Source organism: Tyto alba, unplaced genomic scaffold, assembly GCF_018691265.1.
Source record: "Tyto alba isolate M040663 unplaced genomic scaffold, T.alba_DEE_v4.0 Super-Scaffold_5, whole genome shotgun sequence".
Classification (NCBI taxonomy): domain Eukaryota; kingdom Metazoa; phylum Chordata; class Aves; order Strigiformes; family Tytonidae; genus Tyto; species Tyto alba.
The window spans coordinates 297908-316975 of NW_024881326.1; positions in this window are offsets into that span (position 1 = coordinate 297908).

Sequence of the window (19068 nt, forward strand, 5' to 3'; positions counted from 1 at the left end):
TCCACGTCACCCTCTCGGCTCCAAACAGGATCCTCTTCCCCTGGCTGGTGTGGGGTGCTCTGCTCCCGGCTCAGCGTGGGGATCCCAGCCCTGCCCCTGCTTCTCCTGCAGCCCCCCCAGGCTGGAGGGAGTGATGGGCTGGGAAGGAGAGCAGAGGGGAACGTGTGGGGCTGTGGAGGCACCCGGGCTCAGCCAGATCTGTGCCAGTCGTGGGCTGAGCGGCTCTTTGCAGGGAGACTGAAGCCATGTGCCACGTGTGTGGGAGCTGTGAGCGGCAGGGCCTGTCCAGGTCCCGCAGCCCATCTTCCCAGTGCATGCTTTTGGGCTACCCTCCCCGGGGAGGCCTGGGAGAGGAGATTGCACCCCCCGTCCTGCTCTCAGGGTGCCTCCAGAGCCACCCCCTTTCCTTGCAGATGCCTCTGCAGCTGGGGCAGCGCCAGGCAGAGCTCCGGGCACAATCTGGCCGTGCCACTGTCCCCATCCCTTCCCCATTGGTGCCTCGGAGGGAGCCAGTTTATGTTGCTGGGCCATCTGTTCCAGGGGAGCCCGCCGGTTCCTTGCCACGCTGCCAGGCAGACCCCCCTGTGCCTCTGCGGGGTGCTAAGAATAACCAGCGCCGTCAGCAGCCGTGATATTTGCAGGCGCCCGCCAATGCCACCCCCACTCCAGCCTGCTGGGCACAGGATGCATCTGCTGCCTGACGTCAGCTGCCAGCCACGCAGGGGGACGGGTGGGCAGACTGGGGGGGGGCACGTGTGGCTGGTGAGATGGGGGCCTGTCCCCCCCTCCCACCTGAGCAGGAGCATGGGGGGACTGCTGCCTGAATCCCTGGTACCCAGCGTGGGCACCCGGCGAGCTGCTGGCCCACCTTGTCCTACTTTTCCCTGTGTCCCACAAACAGATGCCTCGTCCTGAGCTCTGCGGGACCCCCAGGAGATTTGGGGAGGCCTCCAGGGCTGGGTGACCACAGCTCTGCCTTCCTGCCCGGGTCCGGCTCCACAGCTGCTGACAGAGCTGGAGCCACGCGTCAGGGGACGGGGGCCCAGCTGGGCTCTGTTGCCTGGCAAGGGGTCTCCTCTGTCTGGGGGGGATGAGACATCCCAGAGCTGCTTCTCGCGGTGCAGAGTGGTGTGTGAGGCAGCTTCCCGGAATACCTGAGCATCCCTTCCCCTTTGCATGGGGGTGTGGGCACTGACACAGCTCTCCTCTGGGCTTTGTGTCTGCCCGAACCCCAGCTCTGCAGCTGGCAGAGGAGGGGGGCTGTGGGTGCCCCTGGCTGCTGCCACCCTGGTTCGAGGGACCCCATCAAGCCCGTGCTCTCCTGAAGCTCATCTGGCCCGGTGGGGATGGGGTCAGGCAGACATGGGGCAATCAAGAGAGGGGACCCTGCCCCACTGACTGCAAATGTGAGTGTGATGGGCCCCCCCGGTCCCTTGCTCTGCCGTCCCTTGTGCAGAGGGGGACAGACTATTCCCCAGAGCTCTGCCCGGCTCTGCCCTGCCTGCTTGCTGGCTCCTCCTCTGCCAGCTGCACCGGGTGAGAGGGTGTCACCTGGGCATGGCCATCCTCATGCCTGTTCTCCTGAAGGCAGCAATCCCGATGGTGAGAAACCAGGACTTTGCAGGATGAAAAAATAAAAATATCCCAAATCCTTCCCCTTGCCAAGCTTTTCCAGAGCTTTTCCCATACCCAGCCTTTCCTAGCCCAGGTAACCTCCTCTGCCCCGACGTTGCAAATCCTCTATCCAGACACCTCCTCCTCCTCTCCTGGGTTCGGCTTGGGGAACACCTTCCCCCACGCCCAGCTTGGGACCCCACGGCACAGCACCTGTGGCACAGCCCTGCCATTCCCGAGGCTGGGCAAGCAGAAAGCAGAGCTGCTGCTCCCCCTCTGAGGACCCGCGAGCTGCGTTTCCCCCAGCGCCCAGAGGGTGCCCTAAAATGGGTGGGTTTTGCCGGGACACAGCGCTCCCTCCCACCAAGGGGTCGCGCAGCCCCAGCAGCTGCCGGCACTTGCATAAGCGGCGATGGAGCCCTTCCTCCCCGGGCGACGGTGAGTCATGCAGTCCGCTGCGAGTCTCGCATGTTTTCCTCTTTGTGTAACACTCCAGCAAATCATCTGAAGTGCCCTGACAGGCCCCAGCCGAGGAGGTTCTTGGCACATGGGTTTCCATGCGCTGCCCTTCCTCCGGCACGGGGACTTGCACAAATCCTGGGAGTGACCAGGGGACTCTTCCAGCTGGGCCAGAGGGTGATGCGTTATTTCAATGCAGGACTTTTCAGCTCATTTTGGAAGGGTTAAAGTCAAATTGGCTTTCCCACGGGGTCGGTGCAAGCCTGGGAATGAAGTCTTGCAGTGAGGGGGTAAAACTGCCGCACAGAAACTTTGTGCTGCATGTGCTGGGGTGAGCACCCACTGCCATCGTCAGAGGGTCTGTGAGGGGCACAGCAAGAGGGTGGTAGGAGCTTCAGGGATGCACTGGGGGCAGGTGTTGAAATAATTACGGCCACTCAGGGGTGTGGGTTTGCTGCTGGCCAGTCTGGCAGAGAATGGATCAAGCTGAGGGCAGGCAGCGGGGCACAGCTCTGTGCGGCTCCTCCAGTTTGGAAATCAGATGTCAGAGTTTGCCGACTACCGCCCATGGCCTGAAACTGGGAGAAGCTTCTGAAAACGTCAGGTGAGGTTTTGCCTAGAGGCTGAGCAGGGATGAAGCCACGCTATTGGTTGGGGCAGTTTTCAGCTTTTTTTTTTTTTTTTTAACATAAATTAGGCTGTGCTTTCTTCTGGTGAGAAAGAATTGCTTGCTCTAGGGGTGTAAAGTCCATGGCTGCAGTTAGAGACATCATACCGTGGTGAAAAACACTTCCCGGGGTGCCTGCTCCTTCTCAGAGTGGCTGTGTGTGACAAGACACCCCGAAGGCAAGTGCCCCGCTGTCCTCTGCCCAGAGCCTCTCACTTATTCACTCTACTGCCTTAATTTCCAGCCTGAGACTCTTGCCTTGTTCCCATGCGCCTGGGGAGGTTATTCCCTCCCTCTCACCTGCTGGCACTTCCACACTTTAGGAATGTCACCCCGTTCCCCCTTGGCCCCATCCAGGTGAAAGAAACCCCGGCGCAACGGTCGGGAGATGTTGGTCTCTGCCCGGCTGGGTGGTGAGACGAAGAGGACACGGGGAGGTGGTGGGCATGGGGGGACACGGGGCACAGGAGCCAAACCAGGCTCTTCCGAGGTCAGGAGAGGGACACGGGGCAGCGGAGGCGTTGTGGGGGGATACAGGGGATGGTGAGAGCCCTCCCGTCTCCCCACATCAGCGTGGCAGCAGCCGGGAGGGGAACGCCGACGCCGCGAGCCCGGAGCTTCTCCCAGGCACGTGGGTGCCTGCACACATGCACACGCTCGTGTGAGCTTCCCCTCCTCATCCTCGCCTCTCTGCAGGGCTTCTCTATTCTCCAGTCATTTTTGGCAGTCACGGCAAGTACCAGGAATGTCTTATTTTTGGTGGCATTTGAAAGAATGTACAAATATTCAAGAAGACATTTATGTCTTTCCCTTGGGACTTGCTAGCTGTTTCCCCATGGCAATAAACTCTAGTTTTGAGCATTTTGAATTATGAGCAATGCTTTTGGCTGTGAATACATCTTTCCAGCCCTTTTGAAGGAAAAATCCTCATGTAGATTGCAAGGCCCAAGTAGAAAGAGGTTTGCAGGCACTGCGAGGCAGCTTTGTAATAACCTGTGGCACATCCCCGTCAGTGCTTTTGTTTCTCCTCGTATCTGCTGTTGGAGGATGAGCCAAGTCCACAGGGCCCATTCTGACTTCGTAGTTCGAAGCAACATGGTTGATGCAAGGTGGGAGATGGCTGAAAACTCTTCATTATATACCCTTGAAAGCACCCACTCATTCACAGGGCAGCAAGCCCCAGGGCCTGGATGCAGGCTGTGCAGACTCTACAGGTATGATGCAGGCATGGAGTGTGTCTGGCCGTCCCCTTCAGTCTCTGTGGCTGGTGTGAGCTCACCGTTCGGAGATCCATCCCTCGGGAGCACCAGGAGAGCCAGGGTCCTGCAGGACACATCTGAGGGAAGCAGACAAGTGCCCTGACCTTGGCTCCTAAGGATGTGTCAGGTCATGGCTTGTCTTCACAGGGAAAAAAATCTCAGAAAAGCTGCCGGGGCTGGAGGGAGGCCACCTGATGCTCCTTGGGAAGGGGAAGCAGGGTGTGTGGGTGCCAGCATTAGCCTGCCATGCTATTGCCTAGTCACTGCTGGCGTTGCAGATAAATCCCCTCACTGGTGTCACCACAGACCCGATGCTGATGTCCCAGTCCTCTGTCAGGGCTCTCTGGGTTGTTGTTGGAGACACAGAAGATATATCCCCTTCCAGGCTCAATCTCCGGGGGATGAATGGTTGCATGGTGGGAGCATGGGGGGGCTGCAGATGTGTTACATCTGGAGAGGCCTAAGAGCACATTGGGGCTCTCCTACCTCATCCTGGATGAGTACCAAGCAGGTCCTCATTCTCTGAGCCTTCTCCAGACAGTTTTTTTGGGGGTGCCACCCCATGCAGGCACCTTGCCCAGCACATTTCCTCTGCCCAGCCTCCTACACCTGCCTTTAAATCCCTGCTGTGGGCACGCAGCAGGCAGGCAGCCTTGAAGACCGCCTTGCCCCTGGTATCTGTTGCAGTGTCCCGGGGAGCAGTGCCCTGATTTGGCCCTCGCTCACGGGGTTGGGCAGCTGGTGGAGGGTGAAGGACCACCGGGAGAGTCCGGCTGGCCCTTTTCAGCCAGCCTGGATGCACACACGAGCGCTGCGGGGAGAGGAGCTGCATGCTTGCGTGCACATGCAGCAGCACATGCGAAAGGGGAAGAATGGGCACAGGGTATCTGGAGGAAGAGAGAGGAGCTGTTTTGGGAGCCTTGGACACCCTGCCCCCACTGTGTCCTCTCCAGAGGGCCTGATGAGGATTTCTCCCACCCTGGAGCCCAGACTTCAAAAGGAAAAGGTGATCCAGCTTCCCTGTTCCATTCGGGCATTGCAGCCTTATTTCCCATCCCCTTCAACCCCCTAGACCAGCTCAGCACTTTGCTAGTTCAGCTCAGGCATCAAAGAATGATGCCAGCTCCTGGATATCTGTATCCTCCACACTCCTAATGTCCCTCATCTGCCCTGTCCCTAATCAGGAGGGAGGTTCCAGTGCCAGTGCCAAGTTGAGCAGGGCTGAGCAACTCCCATCTAGCAAAGGTGCACAGTACCGTGGTGTTTGCAATGTGCACAAAGGTACCTTAAGGAGCTACCTGCCTGCTCTGCAGAGCCAGCGCCAGTGTGGGGGGCACAGGCAGAAAAGCTCCCCAGAGCAATTGCCCAAATTCCCCCCAGCCTTGCTTTTGGGGGCCTGAGCAGTGGGGCAAGGTGCAGGAGGCAGCAGTCTCTATTTCCAAAGCTCAGTAAGTTTCTGAAGGGTGAAATATAGGCGAGGGCACCCAATGCCAATCTGAGCAGACACTTTCTCCTGCAGCAAGGCTAATCCTCCCCAGGGAGGCACTTGTTTGCCCAGCTGTGAAGTGCTGGGAGCTACTCAACCTTGCTGGAATTGCACATTAGAAAAGGGCTCTGCATGCCAGTGCACGCGAGGGAGGTGAACCTCCTGCACAAGGACCTGCCCAGGCTGTGGCATGGCCACGCTGTGCAGCGAGCTGATGAGCAGGCAGCTGGCAACAGCAGCATCCCCTCGTTCTGCTGAAGGGGGTGACCATGGCTTGGGGCCACCATCTCTGCAGGGACAGGTGAAACAGCCACAGCCACTGCACTAAGCCCAGGAACGTACTGGGAGCCCATGGACCTCTACACTGCTGCCAGGCCCAGACAAAATCATCCAGTTGCCTTAGGATAGACACAGTGTGAGCCTCGGGCAGCACTGGGGGAATGCTCCCCATGCCTGCCCAAGGAGGAGGACTTACACCATCCCTTGTCCCCTATCCCAGCGCCAGGGGATGCATTAGCGTTTGTTAGCACAGGCTTTCTGGCTCCTTCCCTGCAGCCACAGAACAAGAAGAGGGAGGGTGAGTTATGGCCTGCTAAAAGTGTTTGATTTCCCAGGTGCTGATGTGGAACCCCGGTGGAGAGGGGACAGGGATGGGGAGAGGGATGCTCCAGGGAGGAATGGCTCAGAGGCTGGGGACAGTAAATACCCTCTGCGCAGATTTGTGACCTGGCAGCAGGTTTCAGCTGTGTGCAGCGAAAACAAACCAGTCTTCCTTCCTGCAGCACTGGCCTGTGGGGAGAGGATTGGGTGGGTAGAGAATGGACGGGCTCTTGTTTCTGCCTTAGGGGGTCACATCACTGAGACTAACGGGGGCATTTCGGGGCAGACATGGCAGGACAAAGGCTCCCCTGGTGCTGGGCTGTCTGGGCTGGGTGCAGACTACTTGTGTCGGGTTGACTTCAGGTCTTGCACACCCAGCTTGGCGCATCCCAGCACCAGAGCCTTGGGCCAAACCTGGGGTCAGCCACAAGCTCCATGGAAGACCCATCCCACTGTCCAGCCTCCTTTGCCCCTTGGGTGGCAGAGACCCCTGCTTGAGGCTGCGTGTCCCCAGACGTCGTTCCCAGGCAGATCCCGGCTCCATGCCACAGCTCTCCAGCTTGCCACTGTGCCACAGCGAGGGACATTGGAAGCCAGGTCCCCTGGCCACCCTGGCAGCCAAAGGAGCCTCTCCTCCAGCCATCTGTGCTTGGAGAGTGCTGGCACCAGCCAGGGACCGGTGTTTGCTCCAGACAGGCTCACCCACCCCCAAGGAATCCTCCACCTCCCTTGTCCTGGGGCTGGCGAGTGTCCCTGTCCCTCGCCGGTCTCTTCCATGAAGGCGAAAGAGCTGCTGTTGTTTACAGTTGTTGTTGGAGGAGGTGTGGCACAGCAGCAGTGCTTCCGAAAACACGTAATTGGAGATATTAAAAAATTATCATCCCTGCAAAGCAATTCACTTGCCTGGAAAGCCCCTGCAGTTATGGAATCGTTTCTTCCCTACCCTTGTTAATTTATGGGAGATATTATAGCTTATCAAAAAGACAGAAGCAGCACAGCCATGGTTATAATTTCTAATTCTGCCTTTAATTAACACTGGTGATGGGTTGCCCAGCTGTGGCACTGCCAGGAGCTGCCACACAGTAAATCCCTACCTACGACACTCATTTGAGTGACCATGGAGATTAGGGATTTATTAATATGAATGAAGTTGCATTATGTTCAATTGAGTGCAGAAACTAATTTAATCCCGCTCAATGCTTGTCCAATCAATGCCAAAATTGATGGACAAAGTCTTGTTCTTGCCAAGTTTTCCTGTGGTCAGAGGATGAAGGTGGAGGCTGTCCAGATTGTGGGTATCTCTGGGACAAGCTAAGCCTGTTCTGGGTGCAGGGGATCACACAGAGACCTGTGGCTCCAGCTGACCACTCGAAAGTCCCCAGGTGATGCGGGTCCACGGGGACAGTCCTGTTCACAGTCAGGCCAGGGGAAAGCAGACCTGTCACACCTCTGGGTCCTTCCATGTTGGGCCAGGAGGTGTGGGGCAATGCAGCTGGCAGAACGGGGCCGTGGGGCCTTGCCTGGCTGTGCTGGGGGGCTCCGGGGGGAGGTCACAGCAGCAGCAAGGATGAACAGCCATTGGAAGTTACACAGAGAACGAGTTGTACTAATTAATGACTCTGGTGGCAGGAACCTCCGTGTGCTGCCTTTGCGGGGGAGGTGAATGGGGCTGCCGTGTCCCTGATCTGTGCTGGGGGAGACTCCCACCCTGGAGATGCCCACAGTCACGGCTGGGACCAGGAGCTTGCTGCCACCCTCTCGGCTCTGACACCATGGTGCGCGCCCCGGGAAAGGGAAAGGAAGCAGGGGGCTGGACCGTGACTCCCACACTGAGCTCTGCTCTGGAGGGTGCCATGGGGGCCCTGCACCCCACAACCCCGCATCCCGTTGCAGAGCTGCTGTGGAACCAGCTGCGCTCCAGCAGCACCCACATGTTGGACCTGTGCCCTGTCCCCATCTGGCACGTGCTTGCAGATCCTTCTGGGGGAAGATGTCCTGCTCCTTTGGCTGACATGTGCCTCCACACCTCACTTTGGGCTCCCAGCTGCAGGCAGTAGGATGAACTGGGACCTTTAACACCTGGCTGGGGTCGGCAGGCACAGTTAAGTCTCCCTCTGCCTTGGACTCACTGCTGGTGGGGCAGGATGTCCTGGATGGTGGAGGCCACCCAGTCCCTTAGCAGCTGACAGGCAGGATCAGGGAATGCTGCTTGGAACGGGGCACCTTGGGGTGCTTCTGTGCCCAGGGAGAAGTGCTGAGCAGACCTACCCCTTCCATATCTCACGTGTCTGCAGCTGGGTGGCAGATGCATGTTGCCAAATAGAAATACAGTTCAGCTCTGCCATCAGTTACGCGAAGCTTTGAGAGTGAGCGAAGATTGATCAGCACCAGCAGCGCCGTATGCTCGGGAGCAGGCGCACAGTTCAGCACCAGCTGGAGCAGGGCTGGCTCTCCCATTTTTCTCATCATGATGTGCTGGGCCAGGCAACGCACGTCCCCACAGCCTGCTGCTTCTGGCTCTGCAGACCTTGCAGGAGCCACCCTGAGATGCCCCAGGAAACAGCCAGAACCAAAGGATGAAAGTGTGAGGGGAGGATGCTGCTGCACATCCAGCCCAGCGCTCGGAGAAGGTGTCCTGGCTGCCCTTTCCCTGCCGCTGGCTCTGCCACCCGGACCAGAGGTGCCAGCTCTCTCCAGAGCCAGCCCTGCTGCCTGCTCTGGTTTTCTGGGCTCACGCCCGCTCTGCACGAGCCCGTGACGCTGAGCCGCGCAGCTGGGGACAGGGCAGACACCTCGAGTGGGGCTGGGCGACGCGACCCGCTCGAACCGTCTGCCCCCAGAGCTGCCACACTCCCCCAGATCTGCTTGCACAGTGCTCCCAGCCACGCACGTGCCTGTGCACACACACATGCGCACGCTGTCTCACGCGTGCACACTGGCCGCCCTGGGCCACGTCCCTGCACACATGTGCACACGGACGGACGCTTGTGGATACAGACACAGGCGCTTGCAGACACCCATCCACGTGCGAGCACCGACACGCGCGTGTGAACACACGCACAGACACGCCTGTGTGTGCTTTTCACGCAGGGGCAGCCAGGAGCAGGGCCGGGCCGTCTCCAACCCCGTTTGCAGCAGCCACTGGATGGCAGCAAGTCCCCAGTGCTGAGCCACCAGTGCCACCAGGAGAGGGGAGCTGGGCTGGCTTGTGCCGAGCAGGGGAGCAGAGGGTTGCGGGGGGGCAGACAAGGGGGACGTGCTCCCTGGGGTGCCCGGGGGCGGGCGGATGCACCGCAGGGACGAGGGGTTTCCCCGTGGCACAGGGTGGCTGGAGTCAGGGTGCCCTTTATCGAGACCAGTGAGCTCTTAATACAAAGGCTGACTGCTTGGGGAGCAAAGAAAAGGGCAGAGATGGAGGGCAGCCCTGAAGCCAGGTCACCAGGGGCCGGGGCAGATCCTGCTGCAAATAGCCCAGCAGTGCTGAAAGCTCCCCCAGGAGCAGTGGGCACAGCACCAGCCTGCACAAACGCGAGTGGTGAAGATACTGTAGAGTAAATGATGCTCCTGTTTGGCCCATAAAGCGTCCTCTCGAGCCTTTGATGCTAATTATTGTGGACTTGCTGAAAGCACACTGGCTGCAGTCTCGGTGGTGGCCACTTGTATAAACACAGAGGCGAGAACAGCCCTTAAAACTGAATGTATTTCAGGAGATTCTGTAGCAAATGGTTTCTAATCATAAAGCTACACCTTGCACAGAAATGTGCATTTGCAGATCTGTATGACACCTTGACCCGATCCCAGGCATTTCACACCTTTGGCCCTTATGGACTTTGCAAGAGAAAAGCAGGTCTCAGCCCATCAGCTGCAGAAGCCCGGATGAACAGCAGGATGCTGCTGTTTCAGCTGCAGAGGAGGCACAACCCAGAGGGCTTTGGCCTGAAAGGATGAAGTCTGCAAACATCTTTGCGTTTAGTGAAATGTCCCAAGGATGGTTCTGGGGATTAACTCCACAGTATGGCACACGAGGAGAGGGGCAAGGGGAAAACAGACTACTGGGCACACACAGGCAGAGAGAGATTTAAAACCTGCAACGCTACTAACTCCTCCGGATCCAGTGGGGAAAGAAGGGTTGGGAGATCACGCAGGGCAATCAGAGCCAAGTACTGGGAGGATCTAGAGCAGTAAATCGTGGTTGGTCCTGCTGGGAGCCAGGGCCACTTGTTTTCATGGTTTTGAGGTCACAGAGCGAGACTCCGTGAAGATGGTGGGGGAGTATATCCAGGAGGAAGGAGCTGTCTGAGCCACGGGAGCCTGGTGCTGGTGCAGCTTTGAAAAGAGCCTCATGTTCCCACCAGCATTTCTGATCCATCTCGGGCTTGGGTGGAGGCTTTTTTGGCGGTATTCCTCTGGGGATGCCTCTAAGCCCCAGGTGCAAATTAATGGGCTATCAAAAACTAAATGCAAGTCTGAGGGGATTAGAGAAAACTGGGGAGGATGTGACCTTTAACAGCTCGTGTGCAAACCAGATGCACGAGTGGCTGTGGGAAGGTGGGAGAACCGAAGTGGTCCAACCTGGCTACAGCTGTGCAGGATTCACAGATGTCCTCAAAATGCTGATGAAGTAACTCGGGCACTGGCAGTACTGGCAAATCAGTGGCAGTATGGGGTTTCAAATTTCCAGTGTAAAATAAGCTAGGTAGCAACAGGCTGTGCTGTGAACGGGCCACTGTTTAAACAGCTGGGAATTTAATCAGAAAGCTGTGGACCAGCAAAAAAACTAGGCAGCATAAGTAGTTTATGAATGAGATAAAATAAAAGTTTGTTATAAGTTTAATATAATTAAGGTAAATTAGCCATTACATAATGGTGAGACATGCACATTTAACAGCACCCTTTGGGTCTGTCCTATGTGTGTGGCCATTATGCGTAAGAGCTGCTGGGATCACATCTGCAGTGCAGGCAGGTGCAGGAAGGTGGGGAGCAGCGGGGAGAGCACTCGCACCATGACCTCTTGCACTCGTGTTCCTGAGCACGGTCCCTCTTGCTCATCTTCCCCAGCCTCTGGCAGCCAGGCTGGGTCTGCCTGCTCCTTGGGGGAAGGGATAGTCTTCAGCACAAAGCACGAAAGCAAGGCAGCATGCTTTCCTGTCAAAGCCTCATTATTCAAATTCAAGCTCCTCTTCCCTCTCCAGAAAACAGTATGTCAAGAAACAGCAAGACTCCAGCACCAGAGCTCTCCTGGGAGAGATGTTAAAAGTGGTATCTTAAGCATCAAGTTTATGTAATACAGGAAAGCCTTGCGGTTGTTTGTGCTTTTAGTGGAGTCCCTAGGCAGACTTCAAAGGGCCCCCCCCCCCCCCCAGCCCAAATCTCTTCACGCAAATGGGGTTTCACCTAAGGAGCCAAACCCCAGGTGGCAGAGCGAGCCCCATGGAGGCTGGGGGAGCTGGGAGGCCTTGGAGGGCTGGTTTTGGTGTTAGCAGCACATCGCTAAAGCTAGTGATCAACCCTTTCCGTTTGGGATTCAGGTTAACAAGCCCATCGCTTCCGTGCTGCTGTTTGCCAGGCTGGTCACAGTAGTGCAAGGGTGCTTGGCCAAGGCACTGCACCCTCCAGGTGCTGCCAGCACCCACCTGGGAACCTGGGAGAGGACCTTCCTTACCCCATAGAGCTTCTTTCCTTGGGCCCTGCTCTGGGAGGTGCTTGAGCCAGTGGTGCTTGGCATGACCAGGGAAGGATAGCCTGCCTGGTCCCACTTTTCTCCCTACTGTAAAAATAGCCCTGGCTGCCTGCTGCATCCTGGATTTGACTTGACATCTTGCAGGGCTTCAATTTAAACAATGAGGGACCTCAAATCAGGATATGACACCAAAGCAAAGGAAAAAAACACAGCTGAGCTGGGCTGTGCAGCCATCCAGCCACGTGCCTGCCTCCCAGGGGCTGCCTTTGGTAGGTGCCTGAGGAGCGTGGTCTCCAAGGACAGCACAAACCAGGACTGTCTTGTAGGTGGACGGTCCTCTCCATGGGATGATGACGTGTCCAGGCCCAGGCTGATATCAGGGCTGTCGTTATCCTGGGGTTTGGTCTGGACTTAGCACTGCCATCGCCAACGGGAGCAAGTTGAAGAAGAAGATCCTTGCCCCCAGGCACTGTCAGGCTACAGCCAAGGTGGCAGCGCTGGTGAGGTTCAGACAGGGAGTCTTTGCTCTCATGTCAGAGCTGCTGGATTTTAAGACCTGCCCATTCACCAGGAGAAGGAATTTCTTTGGCACCTCGGTCCTTAGCAAATTTGCGAGTGCTTGGTGGGGGGTACCTGGGGAGAAGCGTGGCTAAATGGGAAATTAAGATGTTGTTTACTGAAGGGGTGTTCCTGCTGCCGTGTGCTCCCAGTATCCTGTCCCGAATTCACTGAGGATCTAGAGGCAGGAGTGGTGGAGAAGGGCAGAAGTCAACTCTATAATCAGAAAGAAGTGTTGCTTAGATACACTGCTAAGCAACCTCGGGGCTCTTCAGGGATGGAAATAACCTTCTTTTCCTTCTCCAGTTCTTCCTCTTCATTAACATCAAGCTTGAGCGGTGTGCTGGGACCATGAACATTAGCCTGCTGCAGCCTGGGACGTTACTGTGGCCGTGTGGGGTCCTGCCAAGGCTGAGCTGGAGGGGACCTGCTGGCAGAGCACGAAGAGAGGGACATGGTGTGACAGCACACGTCTCTCTGGGGTGAGGGCTGCCCTTGGCCCATGTCTGTTCATCACAGAGCATTTTCCCCATTAATTGCCAGCTCATAACCAGGGCACACCCAGCATCATATGTCCCACCTGGGGGGCCTCAGGTGATGGACTTAACGTGTCTCACTTTGAGGTGAACCCAGCCTGACCCCTCCCAACCTTTGTGATATCAGTGCATGCTTTGGGCATTCCCTGTCTCCATGTGGGACGCCTCCCCCGGCTCCTCCAGGTGCCACGTCCTCCGGTGCTGAGGGAGGGTCTCCAGGGCCATGCACAAGCATGGGGACAGACCCCAAATCCCCGCTACCTCAGAGAAGTCCCTCCCTAGTAGCAGAGTGCCACCCACCTCAGGTCTCCCTCCTGCATACCCGTGTGCCCCTGCTCTGGGTGCAGGTGTCCCCCCAGGGACAGGCTTAGGCAGAGGGGAGACGGGGACCCTGTGAGAGAGGCACCAGCTCCTCCAGACTTGTCACACCCAGCAGCCACTGGTGACTGCTCAGCACAGCCAGGGGTGTGGTGCCAGCTTCCAGCCCCGTGCCTACACCCCATCCTCTCCAGCTCAGCTCCAGCCATTGCTTACAGTATAATTTTCAGGCTTTTAATTAAATCTCCATGAAACACCCATTCAAGATGCTTAATTTAAAGTGAGAGCTAATTAATTTTATGGGCCTTTGGCACGTCTGCTTTATTTCTGAATTGATGCCTGGGATGTGATGGTAGGGAGCGCAGTGAGCAAGGCAGCCACCGACTCTTGGAAACTGTCTAGACAGTCACGGCTCATGAATGTGGCTGGTAGCTGTCTACGAGGCTGGCAGCTCACTTAGCTTCCTCACCAGGCTCACTCTTACTCCTCCGGTGAGACGCCCAGCTGAGCAGGAGGGAAATAAGAAAGATGCTGGGTTGTGCCCCTGTCCTGGCTGGGTTGTGCCCTGGTCCTGCAGCAGCTGAACCCAAGTCCACACACCATGTGCCAGGAGTGGGGTCTGCTCCACAGTGCTGTCACTGTTTCTCAGGAACCAGCTCAGCATGGCATTGCCTCATCATGAGTTTTCCTGCCTTGCAAGGACCTTTTTACCCTGGATTTGGAGCAGAATTAGGGCCAAAGCTTTGCTTTCTGACGCTGGCCTCCATGAGACACCCAGCTCCACTGCAGAGATCACGGAAGCTTGGTGGAGCTTTTTCAGCAGCATCTGCTCAGCCTGGAGATGCTCGGACCGTTCTACCCTGGCCTTCCCATCCCTGAGGTGTTGCTAATGCTGGTCCCAGCCAGGAGAGCATCAGCATGGGATCCTGCCACAGTCCTGTGGCCAGGGGCTGCTGTGGGACAGCAGTGGTCCATGGCACAACCCCTTGCCACTTGCTGTGGGGGTGCTGGGAGCCAGAGCACGGCACGTGGAGAGCAAAGCTACTGCCTGGAGCAGCCCAGGACTGAAGCGTGTTGGCTGGATTGGGGATGGGGGAGATCTCCCTGCTGGAGCTGACACCGTCCCCAAGGCATGGGGGGGGTCTGTCTCTCCCGTGCAGCAGATCTGCTGGGAAAGGGTTATGGGTGGCTCTGGTGAGGGTCTGCAGGTGCTGGGGTCCAGCTGAGCCCCTCGGCACTGCGACTCGAACCCTGCAGAGCATCGTGCCAAGTGCCTCCACCGGAGGAAACCAAGATGGGCTTGTTTTCAAGGGCCTGGCAGACCTGTGGTCTCCTGCTTTACTGCTAACTGTAAAGCGCCTGGTATTAAACTGTGATTGAAAACATGAATCATCTCTCTAATTAAACAGAGTTGCTTTGTGCCAGGAAATCCGACTCTTTGTCAGGATTTTTGTTTTTAAAGGGTCATAAATCTCAGGCAAGGCTAAAGATTGGCTTCTGGACCCTTTATCACGGAGTGGCAGTGATTTATCCTGTGCACCCTGGCACCAGAGAAGGAAAGAAATTAATAATAAATATTTATTTATGAGCCACGGTAAGCCTGAAAGTGCCTAAACACCCACAAGAGCAGCATTATCATTCTGTAAACTGAGCTTACTTTGGCTCTGATGAAATCTTGCCAAGGCCAGTCTTGTCTGGCAGGAGGTAGGGGTCCAGGCCACTTTGGGGGCTGGCTGGCAGCAAACAGATGCTTGCAGCGGGGATCATGCGCTCCCCCACTATGCCAGCTGGGCAGGATGGACAAGGAGCAAGCACAGAGGACACAGAGGACCGGCCTGTGCGAAACATCAGTAGGTGTAATGCACTGCTCTGTAGTGCACTGGTTCCTGCTGGGACCAGTTTGGGCAAGGGGTAGGTTAATGCTCGTATCCCTCCTGAAGCACCAGGCGCTGGGCATGGCCTGAGCTGCGGTGGGTGAGGAGCCCTCTGGATAGCAGAGGCTTCGGGAGTGGGATGCAGGCACCCCGAGCCCCCAGCCTTACCAGATCTGGGTTTGCTGTGGCCACGAGCCATCTCTCCTCTTCCCCGTGCCTCTGTACAACAAGGGAGGGCTGGGACTCGAGCTGTCCTCATCAAGCGGTTGTGCTGGAAACACACTGTTTGCAAAGAGCTTGGGCACTTGCGGTGACGGCAAATCCATGCAAATGCTGCTTGCAGGTGTCTTTCCAGAGCACTGGGAGAGATGGAGGACCACGTTGGGATGTTAACATCACTGAGGCTGTGGCACTGCTGCTGTTCCTTGTCACATCAGCAACAAGACTTTCTCCAGGTAAAGCTGCCCAGGGTGTCCTCCTGCTCCAGCACCAAGGCTTTGCCTTGCTCAGGCTCTCAGGCTGCCCTGCCCAGCTCCTGGGAGCAACCTCATCCCTGATATTTGTGCCATTTACTCGTAATGCCTCGCTGGTATTTGCAGAGGGTTCCCAGGGAGTTACCTCACATCCACTGACCCTTGGGTCAACATTGACAGAGCCTGCGAGAGAGGATTGAGAAGGCACTGGCAAATAGTGCAATATATTCACCCAGAAAGATACTCTGGTCTGCCATTAGCAGCATCTGAGCAATGCAAGGAGGAAATGTGGAGCAGAACAGAGCAGTAGATACTGCAGTTGGAGCCAGATGTTAATGTTCCTACAATGAGGAGGAAGAAAACCCAGTCCTGAACCTCCTGCCCCTCAGCCTCCTCTCAGAGCAGATTTATTTGCTTTCATGTCTTCAAGACAGCTCAGCAGAGCAGCACCTCAGCAATCACACTTGCAAGATGGGTGCAGTGGCGCCAGCAGAAAAGCCCATTAAGGATGGTTTGCACCCCCCTGCGATGCCAGGTGGAGCTGCTTACAGCCCGGGCTGCACAGCTATTGTGGGACACGTCCCCAGCTCAGCTTTTCCACCTGTAGATGTGGCCCCAGGGCCCCCATCTGGGTTTTCAGAGGGCACTGAAGTAGGGGTTTCACTGCCTGACAACCTGGCCATATCAGCCTTTTGCTGGACAAAGGAGGGCTCTGGAGTCCACCAGGAGGCTGGTGGTCCATCTCCAAGCTCTGCTGTGACCGCAGCCATCATCACTTGAATGTTGTGGAGTGACCAAACTACTCTCAGCTCTGTACAAGGCTCAGGGCTCAGTGAAGAGGCTCGAGAAGGCTGATTAAGATGCTGTGTCCTCTGCTACCTATTTCTCCCACAGCAAACCAGGCTGTGATCTCTTCCCCACAGCTCAGTATCCCAGCACAGCCCCAGTGAACTGGGCTGGATGTTACCTTTTGCTGGCTTCAGGCCACAAGCACTGGGAGAGGCAGACAGGGTCATCTCCAAAACGCCATTAAATTGGCTGCCTGAGCTGTCCACTACAGCCTGCCAGGTGCCCTTGAGCCACTTCAGCCCTGCTAATGTTTGCAGGGAGAGCTAGGAACCACCACCCAGTCCTTCCTCGGGGTCTGGGGTGCACTCCATCTGCATCCCAGGAGGAAGATGGGGAGCAACCTGCTCTTGTTGCTGCCCTGGGGGTGACTGGGCGCTTCTGAGGCTAATACTGGGGTGCTAGCTACCAGCCAGAACTGGGAACAGGAAGGGATTTGCACCCACGTCCACACACAAGAGTGATTTCTGTTGTGACCCACTGTGCCCAGTGCCAGGGGACAAGCATGTACCCAGCTGCGGAGCACAGCTGCCCTGGGAACCCCCCTGGGGGCTCTGCAAAGCAGCCCCCCCCCCCCCCCCCCCCAGGTATGTAACCAGGGTCTTTTACCCAGAGGCAGCAAGCATCAATGGGATAATTAGAGCTACAACATGAACTGCAGCAAAAGACCAGTACCCTCCACCACTACATCTGGGAGCTGTGGTGTGTTTGGAAATCTTTCTTCCCACAATACGGGGAAGGTCTCCTGCCTAGATGCCGATATAAAACCTACCAGCTCCCTGGGTGATTTTAAGTGGGTGACAGAAGGAAACAACTTTATTGCCTTAAAAACCCACCAACCCCCCCCACTTCTGACACAGACCACGTGGGTGTCTGCAGAGAGCGAGCTGCAGACCGAACACCTGTGCTGGAGAAGGCAGCGGCAGGGGGGAGCCATCGCCCGCTCGTGCGGGGAGCACAGGGGTGCTGGAGCTGTGCCCGAGCTCCCCACAAAGCATTTCAAAACACCTTGCTCCCTTTCAGCCAAACTTCCTCCAAACTTCATCCCGCAGCCAACGCTGCCGAGCTGACAAATCGCAGCCCTGCCGGATATTTTCTCCTACTTTAAACAAGGGGTTTTCAAAGAAGGTGGGTTTCAAAACCCACTTGAAAAGTGACGGATAAGAGACCGGGATATCACTGAGAGTACAAAAAGGCTGGGGAGGGTGAGAATGTTGCTCGGAAGGTTTTTTAAGCAAGCAAATACTCTGGATTGCTCTGATTGCCTTTCAAGGCCGCACCTGCTTACCTGGGGGGATGCTCTGGGTCAGCTGTAATAGCCCTGAACATCTCAGTTTCTGCCCAGACTCCCCAGACAAACTGATGGAGTTACTAGAGAGAGCTTTAAGAAACGTTTTTGATGGTTTTAACAAATATTTGCTGTCTGGGATATTCAGCATAGCCAGTATGTCAGACCATATCCTGGCCAGAGCAAATAGATTCAAGCAACATGACCCGCGTTTTTTGTTGGCCGCTACTAACAAAACAGCCAGAGACGCAGCTCTAAGTGTTATATTCACACGGGAGTCACTCACATCTCTCTGAGCTGGGGCTGCGATGGGATGGGAGGTCTGGAGCTGCCTGTGTGATGCCCAGTGTGCCGGTGATGGCTGTGCTGGCTCCGCAGGACTGCATGGCTCGGGGGGGTGTAGGCAGCAGGACCAGCTAGGCTGAGCCCTGTGGTCCCAGGGAGCTGGCAGTGCAGTCCTGTTGTGCTTTTGGGGGATGTCCGCAGCCCTGTGCCCGCTTTGCCCCCCTTCTCCACCACCCCGTCCCATCTCTGCTCTGATTCTGTCAGTCTCAGTGCTGTTTGAAGCTGGCTTTGCCAGGGTGGGCTGTCAGACTAGATGTGGTTTGAAGCAGAAGCTCTTGACATGCTATTAGGACGCAGAGATGAGCAGAAGTTTGCAGGAGCTGTGGGAGCTGCAGAGTGATGCTGCAAGGAGCAGCTTTTGAGCAGGCAGTGGGGGTAAGAGTGGTCGGGAGCAAGGAGAGGGCTCCGTGTGAATGCTCCAGTCCACCCCTCTCCTTCGGGCACCCCGGAGCAGGAACCAAGTGCTAAGGGCACAGAGAGGCTGGGCTGGGGCACGTGGAGGAGCCACGGCATCCAGCAAACCGCCAGCACCATCCCCTCTGCAGGGCCCAGGCAGAGCCACGCTGCTGGGGCAGGAATCCTCACCCTGCGCCCTCCCGATGTGGGGCTGGTGGGGGGGCAGAGGGGGGGCAGCTTTGCTGTAAGATCAGCCCCACTTGGATGAAAAGCTTTTGCACCGTGCAGTGGTGAGGATTTTTGCTGCCGTATTTGTGTGTTCCCGTCACGCACCACGGCCTCCCCCAGCCCAGCAAGGGTAGCTCACCATTCTTGTCATGCTCCATCTTGCAAACCAGCGTGGACTTGGGAAAAGTGGGTCACTGAAAGTTTATGTATGTGCTGGTAGCCCTCTTCCCGGGCTGCAGCTCACAGCAGCCAGCAAGCCCAGCATCCTCTGGCAGCCAGAGTCAGCTCGTGACTCCTCTTGGGGTAGGAGGGATATAAGAAGTACTGCAAGTTTCAAATTAATTGCAAGTTCAATGACTGTACATGAATATTTAATTAGCCACGTCTTTCATGAATATGCATAATATGCAAATGAAAGAGGGAGCAAGCAGTGAGACAGGC